The sequence below is a fragment of the Epinephelus fuscoguttatus genome, linkage group LG15 (assembly GCF_011397635.1).
Source record: "Epinephelus fuscoguttatus linkage group LG15, E.fuscoguttatus.final_Chr_v1".
Taxonomy (NCBI): Eukaryota; Metazoa; Chordata; class Actinopteri; order Perciformes; family Serranidae; genus Epinephelus; species Epinephelus fuscoguttatus.
The window spans coordinates 17,943,410-17,959,622 of NC_064766.1; the positions used below are offsets into that span (position 1 = coordinate 17,943,410).

At 40.7% G+C, this 16,213-nt stretch overlaps 1 long non-coding RNA gene across 1 annotated transcript in view; it reads right to left on the bottom strand.

Annotated features, from left to right (window-relative positions):
• Positions 1 to 9,015: 9,015 nt before the first annotated feature.
• Positions 9,016 to 16,213, bottom strand: part of LOC125901636 (uncharacterized) — a 107,274-nt gene continuing 100,076 nt past the window's right edge. Inside the window, exon 3 of the long non-coding RNA XR_007451003.1 lies at positions 9,016 to 9,212. This is a non-coding gene — a long non-coding RNA (uncharacterized LOC125901636). The remainder of the gene's footprint in view (positions 9,213 to 16,213) is intronic.

Below are 16,213 nucleotides of genomic sequence, written 5' to 3' on the forward strand. Positions count from 1 at the left end.
TCACAAAGGTTCTCATAGGAATGAATGGACTTGTGGTTGACTGGCAAGCACACACAGAGCTATGTTGAAATCGGGCGTTAGGTGTAAGAACAACTCTTTTAGCCATGATTTAATACCTCTATCAAAACACTGAAATTGTGTAGCATTTTCAATTCAGTCAGTAGACACAGTTTGGTAGGTCTGCTCCTTTAACAGGGTAGCCTGATTGTCCAAATGAGGTTTTGCGTAATGCACTTTGACAGTTACCATTTGTTGAGGCCTGTGTGTTGACTCTTCTGGTGTACTGGTGTCATCACTTGGGTCTCTCCGGTCCTCACGTCAAAACGGATCAGCTGAAATGTAAAGCGCAAATCAAACTGGATCATTAATAGCCCAGACTTGCTAATTCTCAGTTTGACACATCATACATTCATGAAAAACTGTTCAAACCCAGCGTATTCTTCAACATGGGTATTTCATACCACAAAGCTTGAGTAGTACTCTGGGGAGATATTCTCTTTTTTTAATTTGCATCTATGCCTCTGTAAAAATTGCAAAAATATATATATAAAAAAAGACACTCAAAGAACCTTCAGGCAAACCATTATTATTTTGCCATGATTTGATTTTCCAGACAGAAACAGTAGCAAAAGCCATCTCATTACAGTACACATTTTACATTTTAAATCTGCCTCTGGCCTATAGACTAACTAGCAGCAGTGGCAGTTGTTCTGTCATCGTAGCGTGGCCATGGTATCAGCAAACCTTTAAATCAAAAACCCTAATGTGCAATAACTTCTTGCCTGTTTGAAAAGGAGGATTTGTTGCATTACAAGTTCTCTCTCCTAACTCAATAACTACATTTGAATAATAGTGTATTTCTATAGCACTGAGAAGCTGCTATGACTATTTAATTAATCAATAAGCTGTAAACTATTAAATTAAGCAGAAACTAATTTGATAATCAATTAATCAGTTAAAAAAAAGATTCCAGCTTCTTAAATGTGAATAATTTCTTTTTTTTTTTTTTAAGATTTTTTTTGGGGCATTTTTAACCCTTTAATTGATAGGACAGACAAGTGTGAAAGGGGGAGAGAGAGAGGGAGTGACATGCAGCAAAGGGCCACAGGCTGGAGTCGAACCCGTGCCGCTGCGGCAACAGCCTTGTACGTGGGGCGCCTGCTCTACCACTAAGCCACCGACGCCCCTAAATAATTTCTGGTTTCGTTACAGCCTTGTGACAGTAAACTCAATATCTTTGGGTTACGGACAAAACAATACACTTTAGGACATCTTCATGGATGTTTCATATCATTTTCTGACATGTTGTAGGCCAAACAGTTGTGTAGGCAACAGATTAATCAATGATCAAAATAATCGTTGCAGTCCTAAAACACTGCCCCAATGGCGACAGGTTACAGGTTACAACCCAGGACCTAAATGGGGCTGGGTCCAAATAATAATATTCATTCAAATCAGGTTGGGTAGAGTCCTGTCGTGTCTCTGCAGGTTTGGAGTTATTGTGTTAATATGTCTAATATCTGAATGGATTCCAGCAGATGTCCTCATAATCACTGTAGGAGTTGGTTTTTTTTGTCCTGCTCTATACCACCATGGCTGCTCATTAACTGGTGGGACATCATGCTGCTGCCAGTGCTGGTGTCCTGTCTCTTTTTGGGTCTGTCTGGGTCACCCACATTTTAAATCAGGTCTATTTGGATTCAGTCTGACTGTCCACAGTTGTCCATGGGTCCATTTTGGTTCAGGCCCAATATGTGAGGTCCTCTTTTATGTGCAAAATGTTAGAGGATGATTGCAGTCATGAATAATGGTTACCAATGTTGACTTTTTAAGAGACTGAAATGGTGGTCTTCACCATTAAAGTCAAATGCCTAGCCCCAACTCCACAGTTTATGTTTTTTCCATACTGTGAATAAGGACGGCAAAGAACTTCCTGCTTTGGCACTGAATGCACGCACTAGTTGTTTAAAGCTGCTTAAATACACAACAATGCATTTTTTTTCCCCTGGAGAGGACAGTCTCAATATTAAATATGATTTATTTCCCATAAAACATCAGACGCAGACAAAGTGTTTTTAAATTCAGTTGGCAAGAAAGAGATACTGTGTTTTGAGAAACGATGGAGTCTGCTCAGTAATAAGCTCTGAAAGTGGTATCCAGTGTTCTCTTTCAATAATAAAGTGCCTCTTGGAAAATTAAAATCTGGCACATGTAAAATGGATTTTGTTTTGATCCATATCCTTTAAAATCTACAATGCAGAGGATTAAAAAGTGAATGTAATTAGGCAGCAGTTTCTATAAAGAACACTCTGATCAGCTGTTCATTCTTTTCTGGATGCTTTTTGTTTTTTGGTAACATTTTAACATCATTTTTTAATACACTTACTCACTTATGTGTCTAATACAAAACTTATTCTGCATGTTTCATGTTTGTTTGCCCTATACAGACGGTTTAGAAGCTGCTTCTGCAGCTGTTTCTGCAAAAGTAGTAGCTTCTAACTGAAACCGTGAAATAAAGGCTAGAGAAACACCACTGACTTTCTGGCCTGCAAGGTACATGTGTACACATGTACAGTATGTTGACAGAGGGGAGTGAGGGTTAGTTTGGGAGAGCTTGTTAGTTTCCCCAGGAGGAATACAAAGTGCAACGGGACCAGTAGTACCCCTTTAGCTGTCATGGTAACATTGCTAAACTGCATCCTCCAATATATAATCCCATCTTAATCCCAGTCCCATCAAAACGTGTCCTAAAGCAACAATTACAATGCTATGATTTTTTTAATCCATGAAGATTTTACATTTACAAAACTTCCCCAGAGCTTAGAAAAAGGAGTTTTATATCCATGATGCCATCCTATGTTAAGTTTACGGGCTAAGCAGGACAGAGTGGAGCAGAAACACTGACACCCATGTACAGTGGACCCCACAACAAGGAAGCATGCATGAAAGAGAGGAGCTTTATCCCTATCTTTATTCAAGAGAGTGGTCTGTCAGTTTGAGAGCATTATTTATTGATTTCACATTCAAAAACCCTGCCCTCGCACTCAAATAGCCTCTGCTTGCACTTGGATCTACTCTGTTTCTGCTCAAACTGTGTGCTCGCACTCAGATACCATTTGCTCGCACTGATTTCCTGCTCAAGCTTCAGCTTTTCTCCTTGCGCTCAAACTGTTTCTGTTCACTTGTGGAATTTCTGCTCTCAGATTTCTGCCATGCGCTTGGATTTTTTTGTGTAACAACCCTGTCAAAATCCCCCAACCAATAGAAGAACAGATTTACTGTTGACCAATGAAATGATCCCTGCCTCCTTGTGGGCGCGCTTGCGTTAGTTTTACAGCGTCCCATCTGGGCGGGTACTCTTTAACCGGGTTCATCCACTCCCACCCTCCAGGGAAAGCCCTGTAAATGAAATGTTCTTCTCTTGCTCTCTTTACCTCTTTTGGAATAAAGGGACTGTTAATTTACACACACACACACACACACACACACACACACACATACAGTACAGGCCAAAAGTTTGGACACACCTTCTCATTCAATGCGTTTTCTTTATTTTCATGACTATTTACATTGTAGATTCTCACTGAAGGCATCAAAACTATGAATGAACACATGTGGAGTTATGTACTTAACAAAAAAGGTGAAATAACTGAAAACATGTTTTATATTCTAGTTTCTTCAAAATAGCCACCCTTTGCTCTGATTACTGCTTTGCACACTCTTGGCATTCTCTCCATGAGCTTCAAGAGGTAGTCACCTGAAATGGTTTCCACTTCACAGGTGTGCCTTATCAGGGTTAATTAGTGGAATTTCTTGCTTTATCAATGGGGTTGGGACCATCAGTTGTGTTGTGCAGAAGTCAGGTTAATACACAGCCGACAGCCCTATTGGACAACTGTTAAAATTCATATTATGGCAAGAACCAATCAGCTAACTAAAGAAAAACCAGTGGCCATCATTACTTTAAGAAATGAAGGTCAGTCAGTCCGGAAAATTGCAAAAACTTTAAATGTGTCCCCAAGTGGAGTCGCAAAAACCATCAAGCGCTACAACGAAACTGGCACACATGAGGACCGACCCAGGAAAGGAAGACCAAGAGTCACCTCTGCTTCTGAGGATAAGTTCATCCGAGTCACCAGCCTCAGAAATTGCAAGTTAACAGCAGCTCAGATCAGAGACCAGATGAATGCCACACAGAGTTCTAGCAGCAGACCCATCTCTAGAACAACTGTTAAGAGGAGACTGCGAATCAGGCCTTCATGGTCAAATAGCTGCTAGGAAACCACTGCTAAGGAGAGGCAACAAGCAGAAGAGATTTGTTTGGGCCAAGAAACACAAGGAATGGACATTAGACCAGTGGAAATCTGTGCTTTGGTCTGATGAGTCCAAATTTGAGATCTTTGGTTCCAACCGCCGTGTCTTTGTGAGACGCAGAAAAGGTGAACGGATGGATTCCACATGCCTGGTTCCCACTGTGAAGCATGGAGGAGGAGGTGTGATGGTGTGGGGGTGTTTTGCTGGTGACACTGTTGGAGATTTATTCAAAATTGAAGGCACACTGAACCAGCATGGCTACCACAGCATCCTGCAGCGACATGCCATCCCATCCGGTTTGCGTTTAGTTGGACGATCATTTATTTTTCAACAGGACAATGACCCCAAACACACCTCCAGCCTGTGTAAGGGCTATTTGACCAAGAAGGAGAGTGATGGAGTGCTGCGGCAGATGACCTGGCCTCCACAGTCACCGGACCTGAACCCAATCGAGATGGTTTGGGGTGAGCTGGACCGCAGAGTGAAGGCAAAGGGGCCAACAAGTGCTAAACACCTCTGGGAACTCCTTCAAGACTATTGGAAAACCATTTCAGGTGACTACCTCTTGAAGCTCATGGAGAGAATGCCAAGAGTGTGCAAAGCAGTAATCAGAGCAAAGGGTGGCTATTTTGAAGAAACTAGAATATAAAACATTTTTTCAGTTATTTCACCTTTTTTTGTTAAGTACATAACTCCACATGTGTTCATTCATAGTTTTGATGCCTTCAGTGAGAATCTACAATGTAAATAGTCATGAAAATAAAGAAAACGCATTGAATGAGAAGGTGTGTCCAAACTTTTGGCCTGTACTGTATATATATATATATATATATATATATGTACAGTGGTGGAAAAAAGTTTTCGGACACCCCATGCATTTGTGAAATATATAGATTGGTTACATAAAATACATAAGAAATTTTGAGTATTGGGTCATTTTGGTACCAGTGATGAAGGTCGTTCTTTTTATTAAAAGACACAATTTTTGTTGCCAAGCTTCGTGTCTATATAAAGCCAGCACATTTGAAAGTTCTTCAGACACAAAAATGGCTAAAACAAGGAACCTAACGCAGGAAACACGCCTGAAGATAAAGATTCTCAGCCAGGAAGGGTACAGCTGCCGCCAGATAGCCAGGAAGTGCAGATGCAGTCCTTCAGCAGTTGGATACACTCTGCAGAAATACAGACGAATCAACAGCTTGGAAGACAAACCAAGATCTGGGCGTCCAAGGGTTTCTTCAGCAAGAAATGATCGCATCCTGATCCGCATGTGCAGGCAAAACCGCTGAATGACATCACAGGAGCTTCAGCAGCAGTGGTCAAACCAAACTGGTGTCCAGTGTTCCACCCGCACTGTACGTGGCTGACTTTTAGATCATGGCTTAAGGTCCTACAAGGCTATCAAGAAGCCCCTGATCAATGAGAGACAAGGGTTAGCCCGGCGTCGTTGGGCCCAGGCACACAAGAACTGGACAGCCAGGAATTGGAAGAAGATTTTGTGGTCAGATGAGTCCAGTTTCCAGCTTTATCTTCCTCCTACTAATGTGAGGTGCAGAAGGCCAGGCGAAGCATTATCTCCAGCATGTACAGCACCTACTGTCAAGCATGGTGGAGGCAGTATCATGGTTTGGAGACGCATGAGTGCTGCTGGTGTTGGTCATTTCACTGTCTGTGATGGCACATTGAACTCTACCAAGTATTGTACCATTCTCGAAATCCACATGCTCCCTTCTGCGCTGTTCACTGCGCTGTGCACTGTTCCGTCGAGGTAAAAACTGGATGTTTCAACAAGATAATGCCCCTTGCCACACATCCAAGACCAGTAGAACTTGGCTGCAGGAGCACAGTATCCAGGTCTTAGAGTGGCCAGCTCAATCCCCGGACATGAGCCCCATTGAAAATCTGTGGTGGATTATCAAAAGGTCTGTTTCAAAGCATAAACCAAAGAATTTAGAAGAATTAAAAGCAGTAATTCAAGAAGAATGGGACAAGATTACCCCTCAACAGTGTGAAAGGCTCGTGGGGAACATGCCAGCCAGGATTAGAGCTCTACTACGGGCCAGTGGCAGGACTACTAAATATTAATTTGATGATGTGATGGTTTATTTATTTTTTGTTCAGTTTTGAACACATTCTCTGTTATTTGTTGACTTTGATACCGACAATGTTGAGAACTGACATATTGAAACTGTCAAGAATTTAGTTTTGTTAGTTTTTCTTGTAAACAATAAACAAAAAAATATAATTTGTATTTGTTTGTATCTGTCTAATGCAGCCACACCTTTTGAAACACAAAAAAGATTTTTCCACAAATATTTCATGATAATATTTGAGATTGTGTAAAATTTTAAGGGTGTCCGAAAACTTTTTTCCACCACTGTATATGATATTTTTAAATTGAATACTCTTTTGTTCCAGCTCATCAAACATCTCTGTTACGTCGGCTTTGGGTCGGCCCAAAGCCGTAGAATATACCCGCCCACATACGGAAGTCACCACAGAAGGCAGAATTTCATCTCCGAGGTGTTTGTTTGGAACTGAGCTCGCAGGACACAGCATCTCATCGCAGTTGGTTTCAGGTAAGCTAACTGAAATAAATTGGCAGAAAATAGCTTTGTTGTTTATTCTGTCAACGGTAAAAGAGGTTTCTGGTGAGTGACGAGGCACGACTGGGTGTATATAGCACATGTCCCCACCAGCTAACATTATCTTTCGTTAGCTGTTAGCTAGTTCAGCTTATGTTAGCTAACAGGCTACAGGCTGGTTATCGTGAGCACTCGTTTTGGGTTAAAGTGGAAGTGCCTGGAGCTGCCGCCCATGGTCCCGGGCAGGGCTCGAGACTTGGGATCCACTCACCTATGGTCCCGCCCGGGCCTGACCTCCGCGGCCTGAAGTGCGGCTTGGTGGAGCGGAGAGGAGTGCGGAGGTCAGGCCGGGAGGGCCGACACTGTGTATCCCAGAACGGGTGCTCAAGTGTGGGTAAGAGGAATGGAGAGGACCACGGAGGTCAAATAGTGAAATTTAAGGATGCCATCAGTATGTTGTTAATGTGATTGAAACTGACCCGGTGGCTACAGGTAATCGCACAGTTTTGAAACCGCTGTTTTTCCGAGATGAAGGACTGATTGTTGAGCTGCTGTTAACAGTTAATGGAGTTAACGCTGGATCCCGTTACTTAACCGTTTCAACAATAAATTAAGGAGAGTGACGGACCCAAAGCTTTCAATCTGGCTTAAATACAGCTGAAATGCTAACAAAAAAAAATAAAAAATACAGTGGTGAAGTTGTTGGATTTTTTTTTTTTTTTTTTTGAAGTTACGTGCTCATCGTCTTTTCTGTCGGACTGGCCATCAGATATTGTTTGTGGAAATTTGAAAATAAAGTTTGTCAAATTGACTTTTGTCTCTTCATTGTGCGCACTTACACACGAAATATGGTAACAGTCAAGCTAGTTTTGAATGTTAGCATTGATTTCTTACATTGAATGGTGAAATATTTGTAGTTTGAAAAGTCCGACCTAAATGAATAAAGGTCGTAGATAACGAAGCATATGAATACGTTTGAACATTGCATGGTGGTCATTTTCGATTAAAGGCCGACGTCTCAGCGACGTTTTGGCAATGAGCCAACATTCTCCCTGCTATGTGTTAACGATCTAAACTTGATACATCGGGCCAACATCGGCCAGATGTGCTATCTGGGGTGAGTGCTGATACAGAGTATAACATCACTGGGACATGTAACAGTAAAATCACTCCGCTCACAGGTGTTATAAATATAAATACAACCGTTAATTAACCAACTGTCACACTCGTTACATTGAGGCAAACTGACACTATAGCGTTACACCAAGAAGATGGATATTTTCCCCAAATTACATTTGAATTAAATTAAGAGTGGTCGTCAGGAGAGGACGAGGAAAAGGAAAGCCAGGACTCCAGCCGTGCCAATATCCAGGTTTGAACTGGACGAAGTTACACAGCTGCAGATCAATGTAAATACAAAGTAGCTTGTGAGTTCCTGGCATGTGTGCTGCGTTTCCTTGTCAACAGACCGGGGGAACTGTTTTGTTTTTTTTCGCGGAGCTACATAATATAATTAAATCATTTATTTCATCACCTTTTGTTAACATTTCCTTAAGAGGGTGGGAGTGGATGAACCCAGTTAAAGAGTACCCGCCTGGACGGGACGCTGTAAAACTAACGCGAGCGCACCCACAAGGAGGCAGGGATCATTTCATTGGTCAACAGTAAATCTGGCATTCTATTGGTTGGGGGATTTTGACAGGGTTGTTACACAAAAATATCCAAGCGCATGGCAGAAATCTGAGAGCAGAAATTCCACAAGCGCACAGAAACAGCACGAGGAGAAAAGCCGAAGCTCGAGCAGGAAATCTGTGCGAGCAAATGGTGTCTGAGTGCATGCACACAGTTTGAGCAGAAACAGAGTAGATCCAAGTGCAAGCAGAGGCTATTTGAGTGCGAGGGCAGGGTTTTTGAATGTGAAATCAATAAATAATGCTCTCAAACTGACAGACCACTCTCTTGAATAAAGATAGGGATAAAGCTCCATATACATGCTGAGGGGCTAACTTTCATTGAAATGTCTTGTCGCCATCTTAAGGTCTGGCACCAAGTTCATATATTACAGTGGCAACCAGGGGTGGGGGAAAAAATCAATACAGCACAGTGATACTGGCAATACTGTATCGGTAAAGGGACAAAGTATTGATCTTTTATTATATAGCTTACATCATTCGTTTTTGCAAGTACACATTTTAATACAATGGCACTAGAATAATAAAATCAATTGCATTTTCGATCCACTAGATGGTGCTGATATTTTTTTTCCTGGTGAGGTCAGCAGAGGTCTCAGTCAGCAGCATTTGGCAGGAAGTTCTTCAAAACAAAGATGGAGACATTGGAGAAAGAAATCAGAAACACGCCCTTGGCGTTTAAAGCCTCTGGAAACCCAAATCCACAATAGCCTTCTAACTATGTAATTTAGGGTCTTATGTACATAATATTAAACATGTAAAAACAATTAGAAATCAGTTTCCATCCAAATTCGAAATATCTGTCTTTAAGTTTTTGTACATTCTTGAAATTGGGTTTGATTTGGCCTTGGTTATCTCTGAGATTTATTACGCAATAAATTCCAAACCAATATAAATCATCTGTCAGTTGTCTCATCCTGCCCCCCAGTGGCAACAAAACCTTTCTGCTCCAGCTAAATCTGCCTCTTTGAGTCAGAGCCAACAAACAGCTTTCTAGTCTGATGTTTAGAAAATACAGATTGTAAACTGGCTGAACCACTCGGCTGCGACCCAGCGGAGGCTCTGCCTCCGGCGCGCTCCCAGCAGCACTCGAATCAGGTTGATCGGCTCCAGAGCCTGGACAATCCGAGCCTTTGCAGCTCGTGGAGCTGCAGGAAGAGGTGGCTTGTGAGCAGCCGGGCTTGCCCCCTGGGCCCGGTGCCGGTGTCGGCTCACGGGAAGGGGACGTAATGTGCACCCTTCCTCATCCCTAACCCCAACCTCAAGCAGTTAGCTTTGCTACGCATAAACATATCCCCAGTTGCGGAGGTGACGCTTCGGGAAACAACACAATTTTAGCCAGAGAGGAACATTATTTGAGGCGGGCAAATACTTCTACACAACACCAGAGAGACGGCTGGCTGGCACCGGTCTCTCCCGCTTTGAGGGTCGGTGTGTGTGTCAGAGTAAAGACATATTTAATCTATTTAGACTGGATGTGTTTGAATGAAAAAGGCTATTATCAGAAAAACGGAGCAGATTTATGTTTTCAATGAAAACGTATCTCAATGAAGAAAGGCAAAGCGCTAGCCTCCCGTTGTCATTCATCTCAGCTAACATCGCATGTAAAAGTTATGCTAACTATTCTACGAAGTAACATTAATATGAATCACAAAATATTTTGGAACTTACCATTCAGTGACCACCTGAAAGGAATCATTTTCAGCTGGCAGGGCTTCTGCTTCGTCCTCTGAATCATCAGAGGGCTCAAACATGACTTTGATATAATATATGCATTTTTACTATTTCAAGTTGTGTTTCCAAAGGCTTTAAATCAAATATCTGGACTAATTTTTCATTTTTTAACACCGGAGGAAAGAGGGACTTGGATATAACACATGCGATTTGCAAGCAGTGTGATATGAGAGTACTCCAGGAATACCACGAATATGAGGTCTCACCTCACACAACACCATTCAGAGATAACGTTAGCCGCTGATGGCCAAGCTGACGCTAAACCAGCTCTGCCTAAAAGTCAACCAACACTGGACACACTTAGCTTGACAAACTACTATGCAACTCTGAAAGAGCGAAGAAAATAACAGTCCATCACCAACTTCATGTGCAAAGATCTGAGGATTTTGTTACATCTAAAAACAATGGAACTCAGGTATGTGACTCCATGCCAACATTTTTTCACTAACACAGCTGTACCCAAGCTCTACCAAGAAGTGAAGCATGAAGTTGAGGAATCTTTGAGTGCAGCAGGAAGGGTAGCATTAACTTGTGACTCCTGGGCTTCAAGGTCAGTGGATTCAGATGTTACTATATAGGCATGATATCTCACAGAGAACTGCCAACTGCTGTCTCACGTTCTCCTAACTAGAGCAGTACACAAAAGTCACACCAGAGCAAACACTGCAGACCTCCTGCAAAATGCAGCACAAGAATGGGGGATTGTGTTTGTAACAGACAACACATCTAACATGGGTGTTGCCATTCAGTTAGCAGGATACCTGTGTGTGAAGTGTTTCATTCACGCTTAATCTGGGCTCGCACAGGGCGTTAAATCTGCCAACAGTTCAGTGTGTCAGGTATATGTATTTCTGACAGGTTTTATGACAGTGTTGGTAAGTCTGTCTGCTTTTAATCACACTTTGCTGCAATAAAAATGTTTAAAGTCAAACATGAAAATTGATGTTGACAAAGTTTTCCTTTGGAGAACTAATTTGCATTTGGAAAAAAAGGTAATAAATCACAATATATCACAATATATTGTATTGTGATAATATCACATCGTGAGTCCTCTGGCGATTCCCACCCCTAGTGGAAACATCCCATACTTATCACAGCTATGGATCAAATTGATCATAAATTGATATAAGTAGATGCTTATTTTAACCAATTTTCCCTTTCTTTACTTTTCATGTAGATTACCATCTAATTGTAATTTGTATATTTATAACATGAATATAAAGTAATGAAACAGCTTCCCTATTTGCTGAATTTTAATAACTGTTTGAAAATGCACTCCAGCTGTTTCATTATGAAGGCATTACGTGACAGGGCATTATCAATCCACATGATGAGGGTGGCTGTAACCACAGGTGCATTCGCTGTGCACTCTCTTTTTCCATTTCCATCACTCAGCCGTGGCTGTTTGTCTGAGCAGACTGAGGAACACCAAGTTTTGCTGCTGCATCTCATTGGCTCATTTTTGGCAGTTTGTCATAAGCTTTGAGGAGACTTCATTTTTCAGTTTTCAATGTGCACGCAGCAACAGCCTCAGGTAGCCAGCTGGAAGCAGACGGGTTACCGCAGGGCAAAGTATCATGGGAATAAAGTTGAGGGGAAAAAAAAAAAAAAGAACTGCCTCAGTTTTCTTCTTTTTCCATATGTTGTCACATACGAAAAGACCCATAAAGAACACTGTAAGATAACTACTTGATTACTATTAGCTAATTATTTAAACAGCATTTGTATAAGAATAATTCAGTCCCAAGCTTTTTGATCCATATAAGCAGTTTCCACTTTACATCCATTCACATTTCTGCTGAATGCAAAGGGCAGTGCTATTGAATGCCAGTGGTGGTAATTTGCTGTAATAGCATTTTGCCAGCAGAATAAAAGAGGAGGCCCTTATGCATATGTAAACAATGCCAAGTTTCAAAGCATTAATTAATAGAATACATTCAATATAGTATTTGTTGAGCCTTCCGGATGCACAGAAGGCATTTGGGTGAGAATTATTGAATGTAAATAAAACCATGTTTGTTTACAATGAGAACTCCACAGGGTACCTTTAAATAAATAAACCTAGATATTCCTTTGAAGAATGTGACACTTGGAGCAGTGTGATTAAAAATAAATCCATATTCTATTGTTGTGTTTCTAATCTGGGGATATAATCATTATTTATTTAAAAAAAAAACAGAGGGGAGACATTACCTTGTCGCCTGTGGAAACCCTACTAAGGTTTTATAGACGAAGGTTATTAACTCTAATGCTTTTACTAAAAAAAACAGTATATATTTGTTCTTAATATACTCATCAGGTTAGATTTTACCCGTAAAAGTCAATACATAGACAGCATAGGGTTTGGGGATAAAACCGTTTAATTATACCCTTTTTCAAATTGTATTTTGCAACCAATTAGGCTCACCTACTATTCTTGAATGCAAATTTAAAACAACTTCTCATTAACCAGTTTAATGATAATTTCTAGGGGGTCATGAGGCCAACACTCCTGATCTCACAGTGAATATAAATACCAGTGAGGGGGGCTAATCAATGATAAATTAATGCATAAACGACTTGATTGCTCATTTCCAGTCTGGAGGCTACATTTCATCCTGGCGTACTGTATGTCTTTGACAATAAAAGGCTATCTATTACCCCCACACGTGCTGCCACCCTAACCAACACACACACACACACACACACACACACACACACACACACACACACACACCCCTGCTGTTTCATCTAGGGATGTTTCTCTGCTGATAGACCAAATAAGTTATGTTCCATTGTATGATGCAGCATCCCAGAGGCTGCTAGTCAAGGTTATTGATCAACACTCACCTCCATAATTGCATTGCCGTCTATTTAATTTGCTGTTAAGCTCCTCATTAATTACCCTGCTTTTCATCTGGGCATAGCTATTAATCTCTTAGTCTTTGATCTGTTTAATATGCCTTGTGGACTAGACTTGACATCTTCTAGAGTCGTCTGAGCGCATTCGGAAGTCCACTGACTTGCTTTGATGGACTAAAGAAAGAGAAACGTACTCAAGCAGAATGCAAAGGAGAACCAGTTGTGTATATTTGGAGAAAAAAGAGAATACTTCTGATTGAGAGATCTTTGAACTCTAACAGCAGAGAATGCCCCAGTGTTTATCTGTAAACTGGCATTTACTAAACAAAGTCACAAGAGCGTGGAATTCATCTAAAATTGAGATTTTCTTTGAGATGTTTCACACTTGAAGGAAGAAGGAAATGTAAAAAAATTAGTCTGGTCTGTGTCCAACCTTTCTTGTGCCAAATCTGAAAGCATCTACACATCATTTTGAAAACTAATCTTGAGTGCCTTATCCACGGTGAAAACTGACTTTCAAACTCAATCTCCCCAGCAATCAATCTTACCCTGGCAGGATAAGTCTGTCGAAACTAGGAGCCGTGACTATGAAGAAAGTAACATTTCAATTTCTCTCTTCAACTCTTAGTGGCACCCAGCATATGTTAGCCTTGGCACTGGATGGAACCATTACGAATGGGCGACAGGGGTGTTCTTGTAGAAGGAAATGGAGGAATGAAATATTTCATCTGAGCTCTCTCAAACAGGTAGATAAGAAAAAAAGATCTTTAGGGGTTGCAGTGGCCCTCAGTTTACAAGAGGAGTTTGTGATTGAACATTCTGCTTTACGTTACCTGGAACTACTAAGAAAAGAATTAAAAGTAATACTGGTTTAAATGAATGGCTCTGAACATGTTATCTCATCTGTTGCTTGATAAAAGAAAGTACTTCACAATGTTCAGCATCTCCCAGTTCTGATTCATGATGCCTCAGGCCACCAGAAAATCAAAAAAATCTGATGACAGTGTCATGCTAACCTGAGTCCTGACAGCAGCTCCATGATGAGTTACTCAGTCATGTCTTAATAGTTTCTGGAAAAGAAGGGGAGGCTTTCATCAGAGCCACACTGGAATACCTTAGAGGGGCAACTTTAAGACCAACTTAAAAGTCATCTCCCAGTGCTGTTCTGCAACTTTCATGGCCAAGTCTTTAATGGTCATCTCACAGAGGAAGACGTAAATCTTTTTGAGCAATACCAAGGTGCTCCTGATAAAGACCGTGGATTTTAATCAACTGGGAAAACAGGTGCCAAATTAGAAGATTAGATGTTAATGTTATCAAATTATGCTTCTTTTAAACGTTTTTTTAAAAAGTGGTTGATTAGTGGTCAAAGCTGTCAACATTAAATTTTAGTGCTTAAATTTTCTCCATGTTTGCTGCTCTGCATGCCGCTGCTTTTTGATGCCATCTGTCATGTCACGTTGTCTGTCAGTTTACTAATTGTCTTGCATCATTGTTGCTCTTTGTGCATGGCTTTTTATAATGTGCTTATTGTCTATGTCCTGCTTGCTTGTGGCCTGTCAGTTTGTTCATGTGTTATGTGTAATCAATTGTTGATGTTGGTGCTGCTACTCAGTGTTGTTTTTTGTCTGTTGCAACTGTTTGCTGTTTGAGCTGAGTCTCTGTTAGCATGCATGTGTATGTATGAATTTTTGCATTGTTCTTTGTATTTTAATTCTTATTCAGATTTAGTTTTCTTATTCTTTAATGTATTATTTGTATGTGTGTAACTCAATCTTTTATATTCTTTTAGGGTGACTATTCAACATCAGTCCAGGGACAGCAGATGTAAAATAGCCTTTTGGCTAATTCTGGCATGTTTACTTTTTTTTTTTTTTAAATTTAAAAAAAATGTTTTATTAATGTGCATTGTCCCTGATCTCTAAACCTTAAATAAAAAAAATAATGTCAATAATAGATTGTCTGACATCGTCACACAAAATAACAAATTAAAGTTAGTCTGAAACCTCTCTGTTCATTTTCAGTTTCCACAGGGAGTTATCAATGCCCATAGATCAAAATGCCTTTGGACTCAATTGGACAGGCCAACAATCACCCATAGAGTTATGTGATGGACAAATGTGAACAAACTACAGAGATGAGCTATGATGGCTTTGGAAAAAGTACAACAGCAGAAAGTTCCACATCAGCTTTCGCCATCTTGGTTGTTTTTGCAAATGCCTCAGTGGAGCTCCGCTTTACTAAGCTAGATTTATGTTCGCCATATTGTCACTGGCATAAGGGTGCATGAGCCAAAATGATGTCATCACATTTTTTGCACAAGTTATCAGTCATCCAATTACAGTTGTAATTGGCCCAAAGCCAACCAATTCAGATATATATCTGCCTTAATAGGAGGGGGACCAGATGCATCTGCCAAAGCAAATAAAACATGAGGTTCCCATGATAGACCAAATCACCATGACATCATAGTGACACTGCCAGACAGACAAATGGCAACTGTTTTGAATGGTGCAGACATGGGAAATCGGCAGACTTGTTTATTTCTGTTTAAATACACACAATTACAAATGGTGGTCTGACTAGGAATGGGCAGCACAAGCAAAAACACTATTCGAAAATCATGGCAACTATTCGACAATTTTTCCAATAATCACCCAAATCAAACTAGCTGGTAGCCCATCTCACACCGCTGCAGCAATCCTATACTGCCCTCGTGTGGTTAGGAGCTGAATTGCCAAATGTCAAATAAAGGGGGTAAATAAGATGGCGAATAGTAATAGTCGCATTAAAAAAAAAAAAAGATTTTTCAAAATAAAACGACTATTCTAAAATTCGAAAATCATGACCCATCCCTAGGTCTGACCTATCTGATGTTTCTGCTGTTCTTATTTTATATACTGTGCTGCTTTGCTAGCATATTTGATAAACCAAATCTACCAGCACGGAAGCAAAGCGATGTACTGCTGTGGACGGGCCCTGCAGCAAAAATGTATTTTAGCCATGATAAAAAAAAAAAAAATGGAGTCTGGCTTTAAGGTAATGGCT